The sequence below is a fragment of the Lactuca virosa genome, chromosome 9 (assembly GCF_052849685.1).
Source record: "Lactuca virosa cultivar CGN04683 chromosome 9, Lactuca_virosa_CGN04683_v6, whole genome shotgun sequence".
In the NCBI taxonomy this organism is placed as follows: Eukaryota; Viridiplantae; Streptophyta; class Magnoliopsida; order Asterales; family Asteraceae; genus Lactuca; species Lactuca virosa.
In genome coordinates, this window is record NC_136434.1 from 250,671,510 (window position 1) to 250,686,906 (window position 15,397).

Sequence of the window (15,397 nt, forward strand, 5' to 3'; positions counted from 1 at the left end):
TGTGTGCAAACAGCTTGAAAAAAAATCGTTTTTCTGCTCGTATGAAAGTTTGCACATTTGTTGCTGGAAATGGACTAGAAACATTACCCTAAACTGTTTTGATGTTTTAAAGCTTGTTTTAGATGGTGTAATGTTTATGCTAATCCATTTACAATGGCAATTATTAAAATTACAAGTTTTTTTTAAGCGTAATTTTTGATTCTTGAAAGTGTTCATATTCATGTTCTTGAACTTATGAAGATTAGATGATCATAGGAATTGTTTGTAACCTTCATGGTAGTTTAATTCATGATCATAATGTGTTTTAATGGAGTCTATAACTTGTCCTCAAGTTATGGAAAACCAAAAGTCTCACTTTTATTAAAGCCATTAAAAGAACACAAGAGTTATAAAAATGAAGAGTCTTCATTTTTATTACTCAATTAATTCATAAGTTATAAGAAATGAAAAGTTTTGGAAGTTTACAAAACTTGCCCTCAAGTTTTGGAACATGTAAAGTCTTGATTAAAACTTTAGTTCCAACCCTTAGAATTTTAAAAGTTAAAATTCAACCCTTATACTTTATAATATTATAAGTTACTAATATATATATGTATAACGACAAGTCGTCTTACCGCTAGTACGCCTCATTCACGAAGCCGGTCTATAAGGGGGTATAAGGTTGTTGCCTATAAAATGGCAACTTAATGGGTGTCCACTCTCACCCACCGCTTCCTTGATCGGTGGAGGGTCGTTAGCCGAACGGGTAAGACAAGGACTTATAAATTCTCATTAAAAGTATGATGAATATTATAAAGTAACTAAATGCTTTTATTAAATTCCCAATCTTAGTTACTTTAGGAAAATGTGAATAAGGTGCTAATCCATGAAATTACACTTTACACTTTGTTTAAGTCGTTGGTGGAGCGTGTGTGGTTAACCGGCACACTAACTTGGACTTAACAAGGTAGGTAAAGGGTGACTTAAGGTTTACCATAGCATCGGTGGAGCGTGTGTGGTTTACCGGCACATCGATTGAGTGATAAACCTTGAGGGTACCAAGTGATCTGCATGGTTACTTCACACCTCGTTTTGTGATCCTCGGTATCCCAGTCACAAAACTTGGAGGGCACACTCGAGATTGAAACATGCCTTTGAAAAGTTCATTGAATCTCAAAAGAATCTAGGAATTTCTAAGAACCAATTAAAAACCTAATATTTATATTTCGTTTTTCATGGTGGAAATTGGTGAATCGTCATTCACCTACCTTTCAAATATGTTATAGCTTGGATTACGGCATACCTCTTCTAAGTTATCATATATTGTGATTGGATCCTAGCCTTAATATTACATTTGGGTGTTTTATTAAGGACTCTCTTAATATCTAAACTAATCTTGTTCTCTTCTTTCAGATGTCTTCAAACAATGCTGCTTCTGGCTCTAATCCTAATGGCTCCTTTACCCTTATGAACTTGTGTGGGAAAGTCACTTTTGATGGATCCAACTTCAATGAATGGATCAGAAACATCAGGATTATTACCCGCTACGAGGACAAAGAATATGTCCTTGACAAGGAGCTTAAGGAGATTGATGAGACCACTGCAACTCCCCAGGAGATCGCTGACTTCCGGGCACATGAAAGGGATGCTACAAAAGTGGCATGCATCATGTTGGCCACCATGACAGCGGAACTCCAAAAGTCCTATGAGGACTTCTACCCTTTTGAAATGCACCAAGATCTGATGGAAAGATACCATCAAAGTGCACGACAAGAGAGGTATGAAATCATATGCTCTATCATAACAACCATGATGAAGGACGGGGAATCCGTCACGAGCCACATGCAGAAAATGCAAAGGTATGTGGATCGGTTGCTGAAGCTTAATGTGAACTTCCCTGAGGAGCTTGCAATAGATATCATTTTGCACTCCTTACCATCGTGCTATGATCAATTCCGCATGACATATCACATGAATAAGGAAGAGGTCACACTCAGCAAACTTCAGGGACTCCTCAAGACCACAGAAACAGGTCTTAAGGGTAACTTGGTTGTTAACACTCCTACTCCAAACTCCGCCCCGGTTTTGGCAATCGGGAAAGGTAGAGGGAAGAAGAGGAAGAGCTCTTCGAAGGGTACCAAGGCTAGGACCCTTGATGGCTCTTCTTCAAGTGGAACCAAGAAAGGTTTTGTCACTCCTTCTTCTGACCCTAAAGAGGCTGAATGCTTCTATTGCCATGAAAAGTCACATTGGAAGCGGAACTGCCCAAAGTAACAGCAAGATGTGAAGGATGGGAAAGTTAAACACAACCATGCAGGTATTTACACTATCTTATCTAATAACTCACCCCATTCTAACTCTTGGGTCCTTGATACCGGTTGTGGTATTCATATCTGTTCTGATTTGCAGGGACTAAGAAGAAGTGAGAATGTGGAGCATGGAAGAATAAACTTAATCATGGGGAATAGGAAAGCTTTACCTGTCACCAAGATTGGAGTTTATACTTTATCGCTAAGTAGTGGGTTTAGTTTAGATTTGAATAAATGTTGTTATTCGCCAGAAATGGCAAGAAATATTATTTCCTTTCATGCATTGTATAAACTAGGTTTCACCTTTTCATTTGATAATGAAGTTGGTTCGATTAATGCTTTCTTTAATAATGTTCTTTATTTTAAAGCATTACTTTGTGATGGTGTGTATGAAACTGTATCTGTGGTTGATAACTTAGGAAATAATGTATTGTGTATTGATTCTGTTAATGATAATAACTTGGATAAAGCATCATTATGGCATTATCGTCTTGGAGATATAAGCAAGAAACGCATAGGCCAACTCCAAAAGGATGGAGTATTGGAGTCATTTGACCTAAAGTCAGATGATAGTTGCGAATCATGCTTACTTGGAAAAATGACAAAGTCACCCTTCACAGGTTCTTATGAGAGGGGTGAAGGTTTGTTGGATCTTATACACACGGATGTGTGTGGGCCCTTCAAACATGCCACAAGGGATGCTCATCGTTATTATTTGACTTTTACTGATGATTACAGTAGATATGGATATGTCTACTTAATCAAGCATAAGTCAGAGACTTTTGAGAGGTTTAAAGAGTTTAAACAGGAAGTCGAGAATCAATTAGGCAGGAACATTAAGATGCTTCGATCCGATCGAGGTGGTGAGTATCTTAGTTTAGAGTTCCTCGACTATCTTAGGGAATGTGGGATTGTCTCACAATTGACACCTCCCAGGACACCGCAATTGAATGGTGTAGCTGAGAGGCGTAATCTAACCTTGTTGGATATGGTTCGTTCCATGATGAGTCGAGCTTCGCTACCAATCTCATTTTGGGGGTATGCCTTAGAGACTGCCCCCCATATCCTTAATCTAGTTCCCACAAAGAAAGTTGCCAAAACTCCTCATGAGATGTGGACTGGTAAAGTACCCAAACTAGACCACATTAAGATTTGGGGTTGCGAGGCTTTCGTGAGACGCGAGACTCATGATAAGCTCGAACCTCGAAGTAAGAGGTGTATTTTCATCGGCTACCCACAGAAATCCTTTGGTTACCTCTTCTACAGACCTAGTGAGAATGTGGTCTTTGTAGCTAGGAGGGCTTTCTTTCGAGAGAGAGAGTTCATAAGCCAAGGAGACAGTGGGAGGCAAGTTGACCTTGAAGAAATTCAAGAGTCAAGTGGTGAAGGAACTTCAAACCCTAGCACTCAACTTGAGGAGGAAACTTCTGTTGAGCCAATTGACAAGTCTGTACCTCTGAGGCGTTCCACAAGGGTTAGGAATGCACCTGAGCATTACTATGGATTCCATATTACTGCGGAAGGTGATACACTTATCAGTGATGAGACACTGATAGGTCTGGATGAACCTAACAGTTACGCGGAAGCCATGGCAGGCCCTGAGTCAGCCAAGTGGAAAGAGGCAATGGACAGCGAGATACAGTCCATGTATGACAATCAAGTTTGGAACTTGGTTGAGAATGTACCAGGTCGTAAGACTGTAGGGTGCAAATGGATCTTCAAGAAGAAAACCGACATGGATGGTAATGTACACACTTATAAGGCACGACTGGTTGCAAAGGGTTTCTCACAAACTCCGAGAGTTGATTATGATGAGACCTTTTCTCCAGTGGCCAAGATTAAGTCTATTAGGGTTCTGTTAGCCATAGCCGCATTTCATGACTATGAAATATGGAAAATGGATGTCAAAACCGCTTTCCTTAATGGAAAGTTGGCTGAGGATGTTTACATGAGTCAGCCAGAGGGTTTTGTCAACACAGAGTACCCTAATAGAGTGTGTAAGCTTGAGAAATCCATTTATGGGTTAAAGCAAGCACCTCGCAGATGGAATCTTTGCTTTGATGAGAAAGTCAAGGAATTTGGCTTTTCTAGGAGTGAAGATGAATCTTGTGTATATGTCAAGGCTAGTGGGAGTATAGTTAGCTTTTTGGTATTGTATGTGGATGGCATACTACTCATAGGAAATGACATCCCAACTCTGCAGGAAGTTAAGTCCTGGCTTGGGAAGTGTTTCTCTATGAAGGACCTAGGAGAAGCTGCCTATATTCTAGGGATAAGGATCTTGAGAGACCGGAGTAAAAGACTAATTGGACTTAGTCAGAGTACTTACTTGGATAAGGTGTTGAAGAGATTCGGCATGCAGGACTCCAAGAAAGGAGAGTTACCCATCCAGAGTAATGCCAGATTGAGTAAGACACAAAGCCCTAGTACTGAGGCTGAGATAGCATAAATGAGTCGAAAACCTTATGCTTCGGCTGTAGGATCGATCATGTATGCTATGATGTGTACTCGACCTGATGTAGCCTTTGCTTTGAGCATGGTTAGCAGGTATCAGGGGAACCCTGGCAAGGCACACTGGACTGCGGTAAAGAATATCCTCAAGTACCAACGGAGGACTAAGGACTGGGTCCTTACCCTCGGTGGGAGTGAAGACTTGAGAGTTGTAGGGTATAGTGATGCTAGCTTTCAGACTGATAGGGATAATTTCCGCTCTCAGTCAGGCTGGGTCTTTACCTTAAATGGAGGAGCAATTTCTTGGAAGAGTTCCAAGCAAGAGACAGTGGCTGATTCAACTTGCGAATCAGAGTATAGAGCAGCTAGCGAGGCAGCAAAGGAGGCGATATGGCTGAAGAACTTCATTGGAGACCTTGGAGTTGTACCATCTATTAAAGAGCCAATGGAAATTTTCAGTGATAGTGAAAGTGCAGTTGCCTTAGCCAAGGAACCAAGAGATCACAGGAGATCCAGACACATCGACAGAAAATACCATTTCATCAGACATCGAATAGAAGAAGGACTCCTCGTGGCAAAGAGGGTATCATCGGATGAGAATCCAGCAGATCCCCTCACGAAGGGACTGACTCGGGTTAAGCATCTACAGCATGCTCGGAGCATAGGGCTGAAGGATGATATTAGATTTAGTAGTTAGATAACCTTGAAATTTGTAAAGTGTAATTGACATTAGATGATGAATAAAAGGTGTTTTATTTATGAGTAAAGTGTTGCTATCTCTTGTCGATCGTTTACTATATTTCTTTTGCATGTTTTGACTTCCAGAATAATTATGTTTGGTATATCATATTATTCGAACCTCCACAGTCGGTCATATGTCGGAAGTAGGTATGAATCAAGACTGTCATGATTGGTTGCAGAGGTCTAAGCTGTTGGACATGGCTACAACACTCATGAGTGCTCATAAGTTCTGAGCATTGGACTCAACCCACACTCACTGGAATCACTTCATGGAATTTATCTCGAGTGATCGTGAGACGGTAATATCATATAAGTCTTCAAACCTAGAGATATGATTTGTTACTTATGAGTTGGTTATGCATTGATTGTACGTTAACGCATTGGTAACTCGATGTTATAAAACGTGTTTTTGTGTATAATTCAATGAGTGGCAGAACAAACATATGAGTCGAAGTTTATCTGTTCCTTCTTGGATTAGAAGCTGATATCTGGGCCCCTCGATGATTTTGTTTTGACCTATGTACCGGGCCCGGTCAGAACTAAGTTGATGTGTTCAATTAAGTTCTTTGTCAAACAAATCGGAAATCAGGAAACAAACTGTTGGACACAAAGTAAGACACTGTTCCATGTATTTGTCCGGCTGATATCTAGAACAGAGGATTATAATATCACTTATCCTAAATGGCGTATCATCATCTTCTCAGTTCCGAGAGACCTTGAAAGAGCTACGATTGCCGATCGGTTCCTGAAGTATTGCAGTTATAGTTATTAGACTTATCCAAGTGGGAGACTGTTGGATAAGGTGTCTAAGTCCATAACTATTTCTGGTATGTACTTGACCCGACCCGGCATGGTCCATTTGGGTTGCATGGCACCATGCAATTAGATAAACTAAAATGAGAGAAATAACACTTATGGTTTATTAATATATTATAAGTTCTAATATATTAATAGTATTATTTAATTAGTATTGATCAAGAATTAATCTAGAATTAATTAAGTGATCAAAAGATAACTAATTAAATATATGGGTAGATTATGTAAATCTTCCATATCTTATATAGTGGGCTAAGAGGCTCCATGGATTATCAAGTTGGGTTCCACCCATAGGATGCTCCATGGATGCTCCATGGGAGTTACAAACCCATGGGTCATGGAAATGAAGAGGCATGACACATTAGGGTTTACATGGTGTAACCCTAGATGTGTCAACACTATATAAGAAACCCATTCTCCACCAAAATTGGCTACACATAAGAAACAAGAGGGCTAGGCCGATTTTAGAAGTGTGTATTCTCTCTAAAGTCATTCCAAAAGCATTTGGTGTTGTGTGAAGCATTTGAGGCATCACACTTGGGGTGCTAGGCTCACAAGGTTTCAAGGATCATAAGCAACAACAAGGTAAGTTATTCTATCTTTCATGCAAGTTAAAATTTGTTCCCCATGTATGATAGATAGGAATATAACCTTGGAATTCAACTTTGCATGATAATTAGACAAACATAGATCCAAGGTTATTAGGGTTGCATGTACACTTAGGAAGTCTTAGAATGCTCAAAACCCATCACTAGCAGCAATAATGTCTTTCTGAAGGGAAAAGGTGTGTTGTATTGTTCGCTCATGCTCTTCGTCCAGACGACGAAGACGTACTGCAGTGACTGTAGCAGTGGCGCCGATGTCCAAGAGTCGGTCGGCGTTCACTCTTGCTTGTTCGCCGTGGTTGGACATGCGACGAATCATGACAGGGAGTGCCCTGTCAGCCGAACCTCCGTTGCTGAGGTTATAAAAGCCTCGTCCCATGCCGTAGGGTGGGCGTTGTCCTTGTTCCCTGCTCCATCGTTTCAGGTCCACATCTGTGACAACCCGGAAAATTTTTAATTTTAAAGCTCAGTCAGTCAACTCATTTGAGTGTCAGACTCATTGGTAATGAGTTCTAGCATGGTTAAAGGTCATTCTAAGGAGTTTTAAGTCTAGTACACTTAAGGAATGAGTGTTACATTTCCCATTACTTTGATAAAATGACAGTACCATTTGAAAGTCAAATGCAAACTATTTTCAAGTTAAGATAGTTATAAACTAGGGAAAACTTACATTTTTCAAACGACAAACAGAACAGTCGAGTCTAGTACAATAAGTAGAAAGGGACCATAATGCTAATCTTATGATTCCTTAATGTATACATAAAAGGACATATATATATATATATATATATATATATATATATATATATATATATATATATATATATATATATATATATATATATATATATATATATATATATATATATATATATAATAGGATCCGACAGATAATAGGATGTGTGCTCTCCGCTTCATTTCCTGTTCCTTGTTTGGTTGTGGGCTTGGAACGGACTCACCCAATCTATTATTTATTCGATTCTAGATATATATATATATATATATATATATATATATATATATATATATATATATATATATATATGTTCGGTATACATTAAGTCATCATAAGGGTACCAGGTATGGGTCAAGTCATAGAACACAAAGTCAAAGCACAGTTTTCTAGTACAAAACATACTTTCCAAATCAGAACTTTTGGTATTCAAAACTAGAAACTTTCCAGTAAAGGGTTTAATCCATTTTATTAAACCAGTATAAACTTAAAGGATCTGAGGTGGTTAACTCTATAATACCTTAGTTTATACATCATGGTTATATATCACTAATACCCAATATGTAGTTGGATGTGTGCTTTCCGCCTTACTTCCTGTTCCGTGTTTGGTTGTGGGCTTAGGGCAGATTCAGCCAATTAACTATCTATTCGATATTAGATCATATATAGTCAGTATAAACTAAGTAATTATAGAAATAATCACTATGGTCACCATTTTATTATAATAAATAAGGGTTTTCTTAAAGAATCTTTTCATTAAATATAAAGAAACTATTACAATTAACTCCATGAGTAACAAGTGAATACACCAGGGTTATATACCACAATGATCAAACAAACAATGGGATGCGTGTTTTCCGCCTTAGGGCAGATGCGCACAATCGATTGTTTGTTTACTCTGAGTCTTATATAACTTGTATCCACTTAGTACCCATAGAAAGAATTGTAGAGTCATTTTTACTTAACTTCCATTAAAATAGGAAATATAGGATTTTCTAGAGGAACATGCAAACTTTTCTAAACAGAACTTACAACTTACTACATTTTTCAACTACATTTTACAACAACTTTCTACAACTTACTTACATCACTAAAGTCTTATGAACTCACCAGCTTAATTGCTGATCAACTCTTTCAAATAACTTGTATTCTCAGGAGACTATTACATAGGTACTCGTGCTGGGAATTAAGAAGATGGAGCAGTATAACTTCAACTCTTGTTTTGTTATTTGCTTAGGTATTCTATGTTTTGTGAACACACACATTGTAAACACTTTCTTTCTAATGAAATGGTTGTTCATTACTTGCTTACTATAATGCATATCTTGTGATACTAAACATGACGTCCTCCGCCCCCGAACGATTCCGCCGTTCCGGTTTTGGGGTGGGACAACAGCCCAGCGGGGCGCCGGGCCCTGAAATTTCCTTCGGGGATTTGCTGCTCCTCGGGGAGGATTGTAGACCTCTTGTTCCGAGTCAGTGCTCCCACCATCTCCTTCCTCTTCTGAATCCTCGTCTGGGTCTTCCTCGGGATCCTCTTCGGAATCCTCTTCTGGCTCTTCCTCGGGAATCTCTTCGGGATCTTCTTCTAGGTCATCCTCAATCCAGCCTCCATTACCCTGTTTAGGGTAGTAGGGATCCCCGGGAATGTGAAATCCTGCCATTTCGTCTGATCGAGAATAGAGGTAAGAGAATTTTATATAAAACTTGGGAGTAAAAAGGGTAATTTTTGATAAGCATAATTCTACTTATTTGACGATTCCTATTTCTAACTAAATATCGAGGTTTGCACGATTATTACAGTTCTTATAGTTCTATAAAATACTCATATAGTATTTCAAATTTGTAAGTTTGATTCTAGTATTTTCTTTGGTAAGTTTTTGACTTGTTGCTTACTATGACTATTCCTCGACATACGTTGGTCACATCTAGGATAAATATAGTTGATCAGGCTATATTCCTTCTTGATCTGATTACATACCCCGAGGCCTAATCTTAGTGTCCAACTTGTCTTAATGCTTTTGTATAGTTTTGACTATGATACTAGACTGATGCATGCATGTACTTATACTTTTATAAAAAAAATATATCATTTTAATTTATTAAAAGTATAGTTTGTGAAAACCTTTTGTCAGAGGGTTTTAGTCCCTTTTGCATTTATAGTTTGTATATCTTATGTGGTTCGATATACTTAGTTCACTATAAACAATGCTCTGATACCAATCTGTCACACCCCCAAACCAGAATGGCGGAAACATTCGGGGGTGGATGACTTCATGTAGTATCATAACAGTTGAATATTTGTAAAGAAAGTAAACACAACCATCATAAATATAATTAAAAGATACATTGTTTCATGTGATACATGTCTCAAAAATAAATTACAATATGATGATTTAATAAGTTTGAAAACTGACGCCTTAGCGTCCCTCCTCCAAAAGCTGATGTTTTACCTGTATTACTGAATCCCTGAGAACTACAAGTAGTTTTGAAAAAGTGTCAACAATTAAGTTGGTGAGTTTATAAGCGTTTTTGTACTAGAATTGTATGTCTTTTTGTATAAAATAACTGAGCTTGTTTCTAGAAAATCCAATATTTTCCATGTATGTGTGGTAGTTTGAAAAGTTCCAAAGACTGGAATGCATAAGAAATTTTCATACCTAAAATGGTGTAAGTAGGTTTACATATATGTATATATATAATCACTAATGCATTTGATAGCCCCGTAAATCAAAATGTTTTGATACTCCATGTGAGTTTTTATAACCATGCTAATGACCCACACTGCCTGTTACAAAGTTCTTCAGGCGTTGAAGTGTTATGACGTTTGTCACCCCAGACCTGCCGGTCTAACTGTAGCTAACAGTCTTGGTGCGGGATTGTCAATCCCGTATAGATCTATACACAAGTATCACACTCTACCTACAAGAGATTATGGTTTATAATACAGGACTTGAAATGCGTACTTGAAAGTACGGTGAAGCCAAATGTCTCACAAAATTTAGTATCAATGGATTTACGAAATGAAAAGTCCATTTTCCTTGTAAATGTAAGTATTTCCTCTTTATAGTGTTTATAGTATGTAAAAAGCCGTGAATAACTCGTAAACTATACCTATTATAGTTTTTCGAAAATGTGTTCCATTAAAATGATAAAACTTGGTGTATTACTAACTTTGCATGTAAAATGTGACATTAGCAGTAATATTGTTTAAAATTAAACAAAAATGTAGAAGAAACATCTGAAACCCCATGTAACGATACATAAGTTTTTCTTGTGTTTCACTTGTATTTCCCCCCCTAAAGTATAGTAAAAACGTGAAAATAAAGAGGTATGAACTCTCCTGGAAAGTGTGGTGATTTGAAGAAAACGAGATTTTTCTCGGGTAGCACTTCGACCGGAAAGTGGTAAGTTTTTCGGGAATCTCGGAGCTTCGGACCTTCGTCGGAACATGGATACGGAACCCGGGCGTCGGGGTATCTTCGAAAGTGGAAAAATGGGGGAGAGATGGTGAAATTGTGCAAGAGAAGTCGGAACCCTCGCATCTTATTTATAGTAGGGCTGCCTGGCCTCGTACGCTGGGCGTACTCCGTAGTACGCGGGGCGTACCTCCTCCGCAGCTCGTACGCTGGGCGTACCCTCGTATGTGGGGCGTACGTCAGCGATGACGTCATCGGTCGCTGGTCTTCGGATGGGACGGGAGTAGAGGGTATAGGGGCGACATGGTCGATCCGAGGCCCTTCATTTGCGTATGCTGGGCGTACCCTCGTACGCGGGGCGTAATACTTCGGATAAGCCTCGAAGTGTGTGCCGAAATCTTTGAAAATCCGTAACTTTCGCATACGAGCTCCGTTTTTGACGTTCTTTATATCCACGCGTAGGTGAGAATATACTCTACAACTCTCGTTTAGACTTCGTCGGCAAATTTTGAATTTATTTTGAATTATATAATTTTTAATAGGCCGGGACAGGAAAAATCCGTTAAAAATTCATAACTTCTTCATCCGATGTCCATGTTCGTCTGTCTTTTTACCGTTCTACTACTATTGTCGAGATCTTCAATTCTCGTTTAGGTTGCGTCGGCTAAAAATCGTTCGATCTTTATTTCGAGTTTTTAGCTGTCTACTGTTGTTCTGAAACTTAGAAAAATTATAACTTCCTCATACGAAGTCAGATTTGGACGTTCTTTTTTTGTTCGCTCACGGTTTGTTATTATCTATGACTTTCGTTTAGATACTTAAGGCTAAAAAGTCTTTTATTGAAATTTCACTTTTTACGCTTAACAGTGTTTTACCGGTTTTGTCGCGGATCTTTGATTACTCATAACTCCTTTGTTGTAACTCGGATTTGAGTGTTCTTTATATTTATGAAAACCTTGACACGATATCTAACATATTATGCATCCCAATTGAGGCTTTTGAACATTTCATTTTTGACGCTATTTTTTTATTGATTCCAAAAAATAGATTATAATATTTGACTTTTTGAACATTACATTGACTTGGAATATCGGGTTGTCACATGTTCCCATTTCCACATGGGAACCTCCAAAGGCTGAGGCTTGTCATGCGGCCTCTGGTGCTCGGCATTGCCATCCCATAGGTCAAGCACCTCTCAACATACCAAACTATATCTCTCTCAATGCACGACCACCGATAACTAAGTCTCAAAACCTGATACATCTTGGTGGTGTTGGATTAGGTGTCTAAGTTCATAACTATTTCTGGAATGTACTTGACCCGGTTGGCATGGTCCATTTGGGTTACATGGGATTGCAACACTTTGATAGACTAAATGAGAGAAATGATACTTATGCATTATTAATATATTATAAGTTCTAATATATTAATAATATTATTTAATTAGTTTTGATCAAGAATTAATTTAGAATTAATTTGGTGATCAAAAGGAGACTAATTAAATATATGGGGTTGATTGTGTAAATCATCCATTCTTTTATAGTGGGCTAATGATCTATGGTTTATTGAATTGGGCTAAAACCCATAAGGTGCTCCATGGATAGTCCATGGAGGTTATAAACCCATGGATCAAGGAATATGAAAAGCCATGTCAATTAGGGTTTACGTGTTGTAACCCTACTTGTGACACAACTATAAAAGGACCCCATGGGCTACCAAAATCGGCACTATGTGTAGAACAAGAGGGCTAGCCGATTTTGAGTGATAGTGTACTTCTCTCAAAGTTATTCCAAGAGTTGTGGTGTTGTGCGAAACATTTGAGGCATCACATTGAGGTGCTAGGCTCACAAGGTTCTCAAGGAATCCAAGCAACAAGAAAGGTATGTTCTTCTACTAGCTTTTATGTTTCAAAGTTCCCCATGCCATGCTAGTTAGGTTAAGAACCTTGGAAAATCAAATTTGCATGTATCTTAGTAAAACATAGATCCAAGGTTTCTAGGGTTGCATGCACACCTTAGGAGTGTTAGAATGCTCAAAACCGTTCAATGGTATCAGACCCTAGGCTTTTTTTCTTGATACTTGATGCAAATTGTTGAAAAAACTCAAGATTTCTGCATTCTGCTGAGTGAACTCGCTGAGTCCATGGGTGGACTCGACGAGTCTATGTGTTATTTCATCCTACTCGTCGAGTAGGTTCTTGCACTCGACGAGTAGGAGGCCCTGAATGCCGATTTTCTAGTTTTGCTACTGGAAATGGACTAGAAACATTACCCTAAACTGTTTTGGTCTTATAAAACTTGTTTTAGATGGTGTAATGGTTATGCTAATCCATTAACAATGGCTATTATCAAAATTTCAAGTTTTGTATGTGTTGTTTATGATTCTTGAAATTGTTGATATGAATGTTCATACACTTATGAGTTTAGAAGATCACAGGAATTATTTGCAAATTGGTTGTTAGTTTAATTCTTGATCTTGATATGTTTTAATGGAATCCGTAATTTGTCCTCAAGTTATGGATTACCAAAAGTCCTTCTTTTAAAGTCCATTAATGAACACATAGGTTACATAAAATGAAGAGTCTTTCATTTTAATAAACCATTAACTCATAAGTTATGAAGTCGAAAAGGTTTGAAAGTTGAAAAACTTGCCCTCAAGTTTGGAGCATGTAAAGTCACCTTAAAAACTTTAGTTCCAACCCCTAGAATTTTAAAAGTTAAAATTCAACTCTTATACTTTATAATATTATAAGTTAATAATATATATATATATATATATATATATATATATATATATATATATGTATGTATATATATATATATATATATATATATATATATATATATATATATATATATATATATATATATATATATAAGATCAAGTCGTTTTACCGTTATTAGGCCTCATTCACGAAGCCGGTCTATAAGGGGGTATAAGGTTGCTGCCTATAAAATGGCAGCTTAATGGGTGTCCACTCTCACCCACCGCTTCCTTGACTGGTGGAGGGTCGTTAGCAGAACGGGTAAGACAATGAATTTAATCCTCATTAAAAGTATGACGGTTATAAAGTAACTAAATGTTTTTATAAATTCCCAATCTTAGTTACTTTAGGAAAATGTGAATATGGTGCTAACCCATGAAATTACGCTTTGCACTTTGCTTAAGTCGTTAGTGGAGCGTGTGTGGTTAACCGACACACTAACCTAGACTTAACAAGGTAGGCAAAGGGTGGCTTAAGGTTTATCATAGATCGGTTAGGTGATAAACATTAAGAGTACCAAGTATTCTGTAATCCTCGGTATCCCAGTCACAAAACTTGAAGGGCACACTAGAGATTGAAACATGCCATTGAAAAGTTCAATGAATCTCAAAAGAATCTAGGAGTTTCAAAACCAATTAAAACCTAATAAATTATTTCATTTTTCATGGTGGAAATTGGTGAATCGTCATTCACCTACCTTCAAATATTTTATAGCTTGGATTACGGCATCCCTCTTCTAAGTTATAAAATATTGTGTTGGGTCCTAGCCTTAATATTACATTTGGGTGTCTTATTAAGGACTATATTTATATCTAATCTAAACTTGTCCTTCTTCTTTTTAGATGTCTTCCAACAATGCTGCTTCTGGCTCAAACCCTACCGGCTCCTTCTCTCTCATGAACCTTTGTGGGAGAGTCATCTTCGATGGATCCAACTTTATGGATTAGATCAGGAACATCAGGATGGTCACTCAGTATGAGGACAAAGAATATGTCCTCGATAAGGAGCTTAAGGAACTTGATGAGTCGTCTGCTACTCCTGAGGAGATCGTTGAATTCCGGACTCATGAGAGAGATGCCACCAAAGTGGCATGTATCATGTTGGGCACGATGACAGCCGAGCTCCAAAAGTCCTATGAGGACTTTTATCCTTTTGAGATGCACCAGGATTTGATAGACAGATACCATCAGAGTGCTCGTCAAGAGCGATATGAAATCATCTCCTCCATGATAACAACCCGAATGAAGGATGGTGAACCCATCACGGGCCACATTTAGAAAATGAAAAGATTCGTGGACCGTTTGCTGAAATTGAATGTGAACTTCCAGGAGGAGTTGGCAATTGACATCATTTTGCACTCCTTACCTTCGTGTTATGATCAATTTAAAATAACATATCACATGAACAAGGAGGAAGTTACACTCAGCAAACTTTAAGGACTTTTGAAGACCGCCAAAAGTGGTCTTAAAGGTAAATCGGTTGTTACCACTCCTACTCCTACCGTGGCCCCTGTCTTGGCAATCGGGCAAGGTAAAGGGAAGAAGAAGAAGAGCCCTTCGAAGGGTACCAAGGGAAAGTCC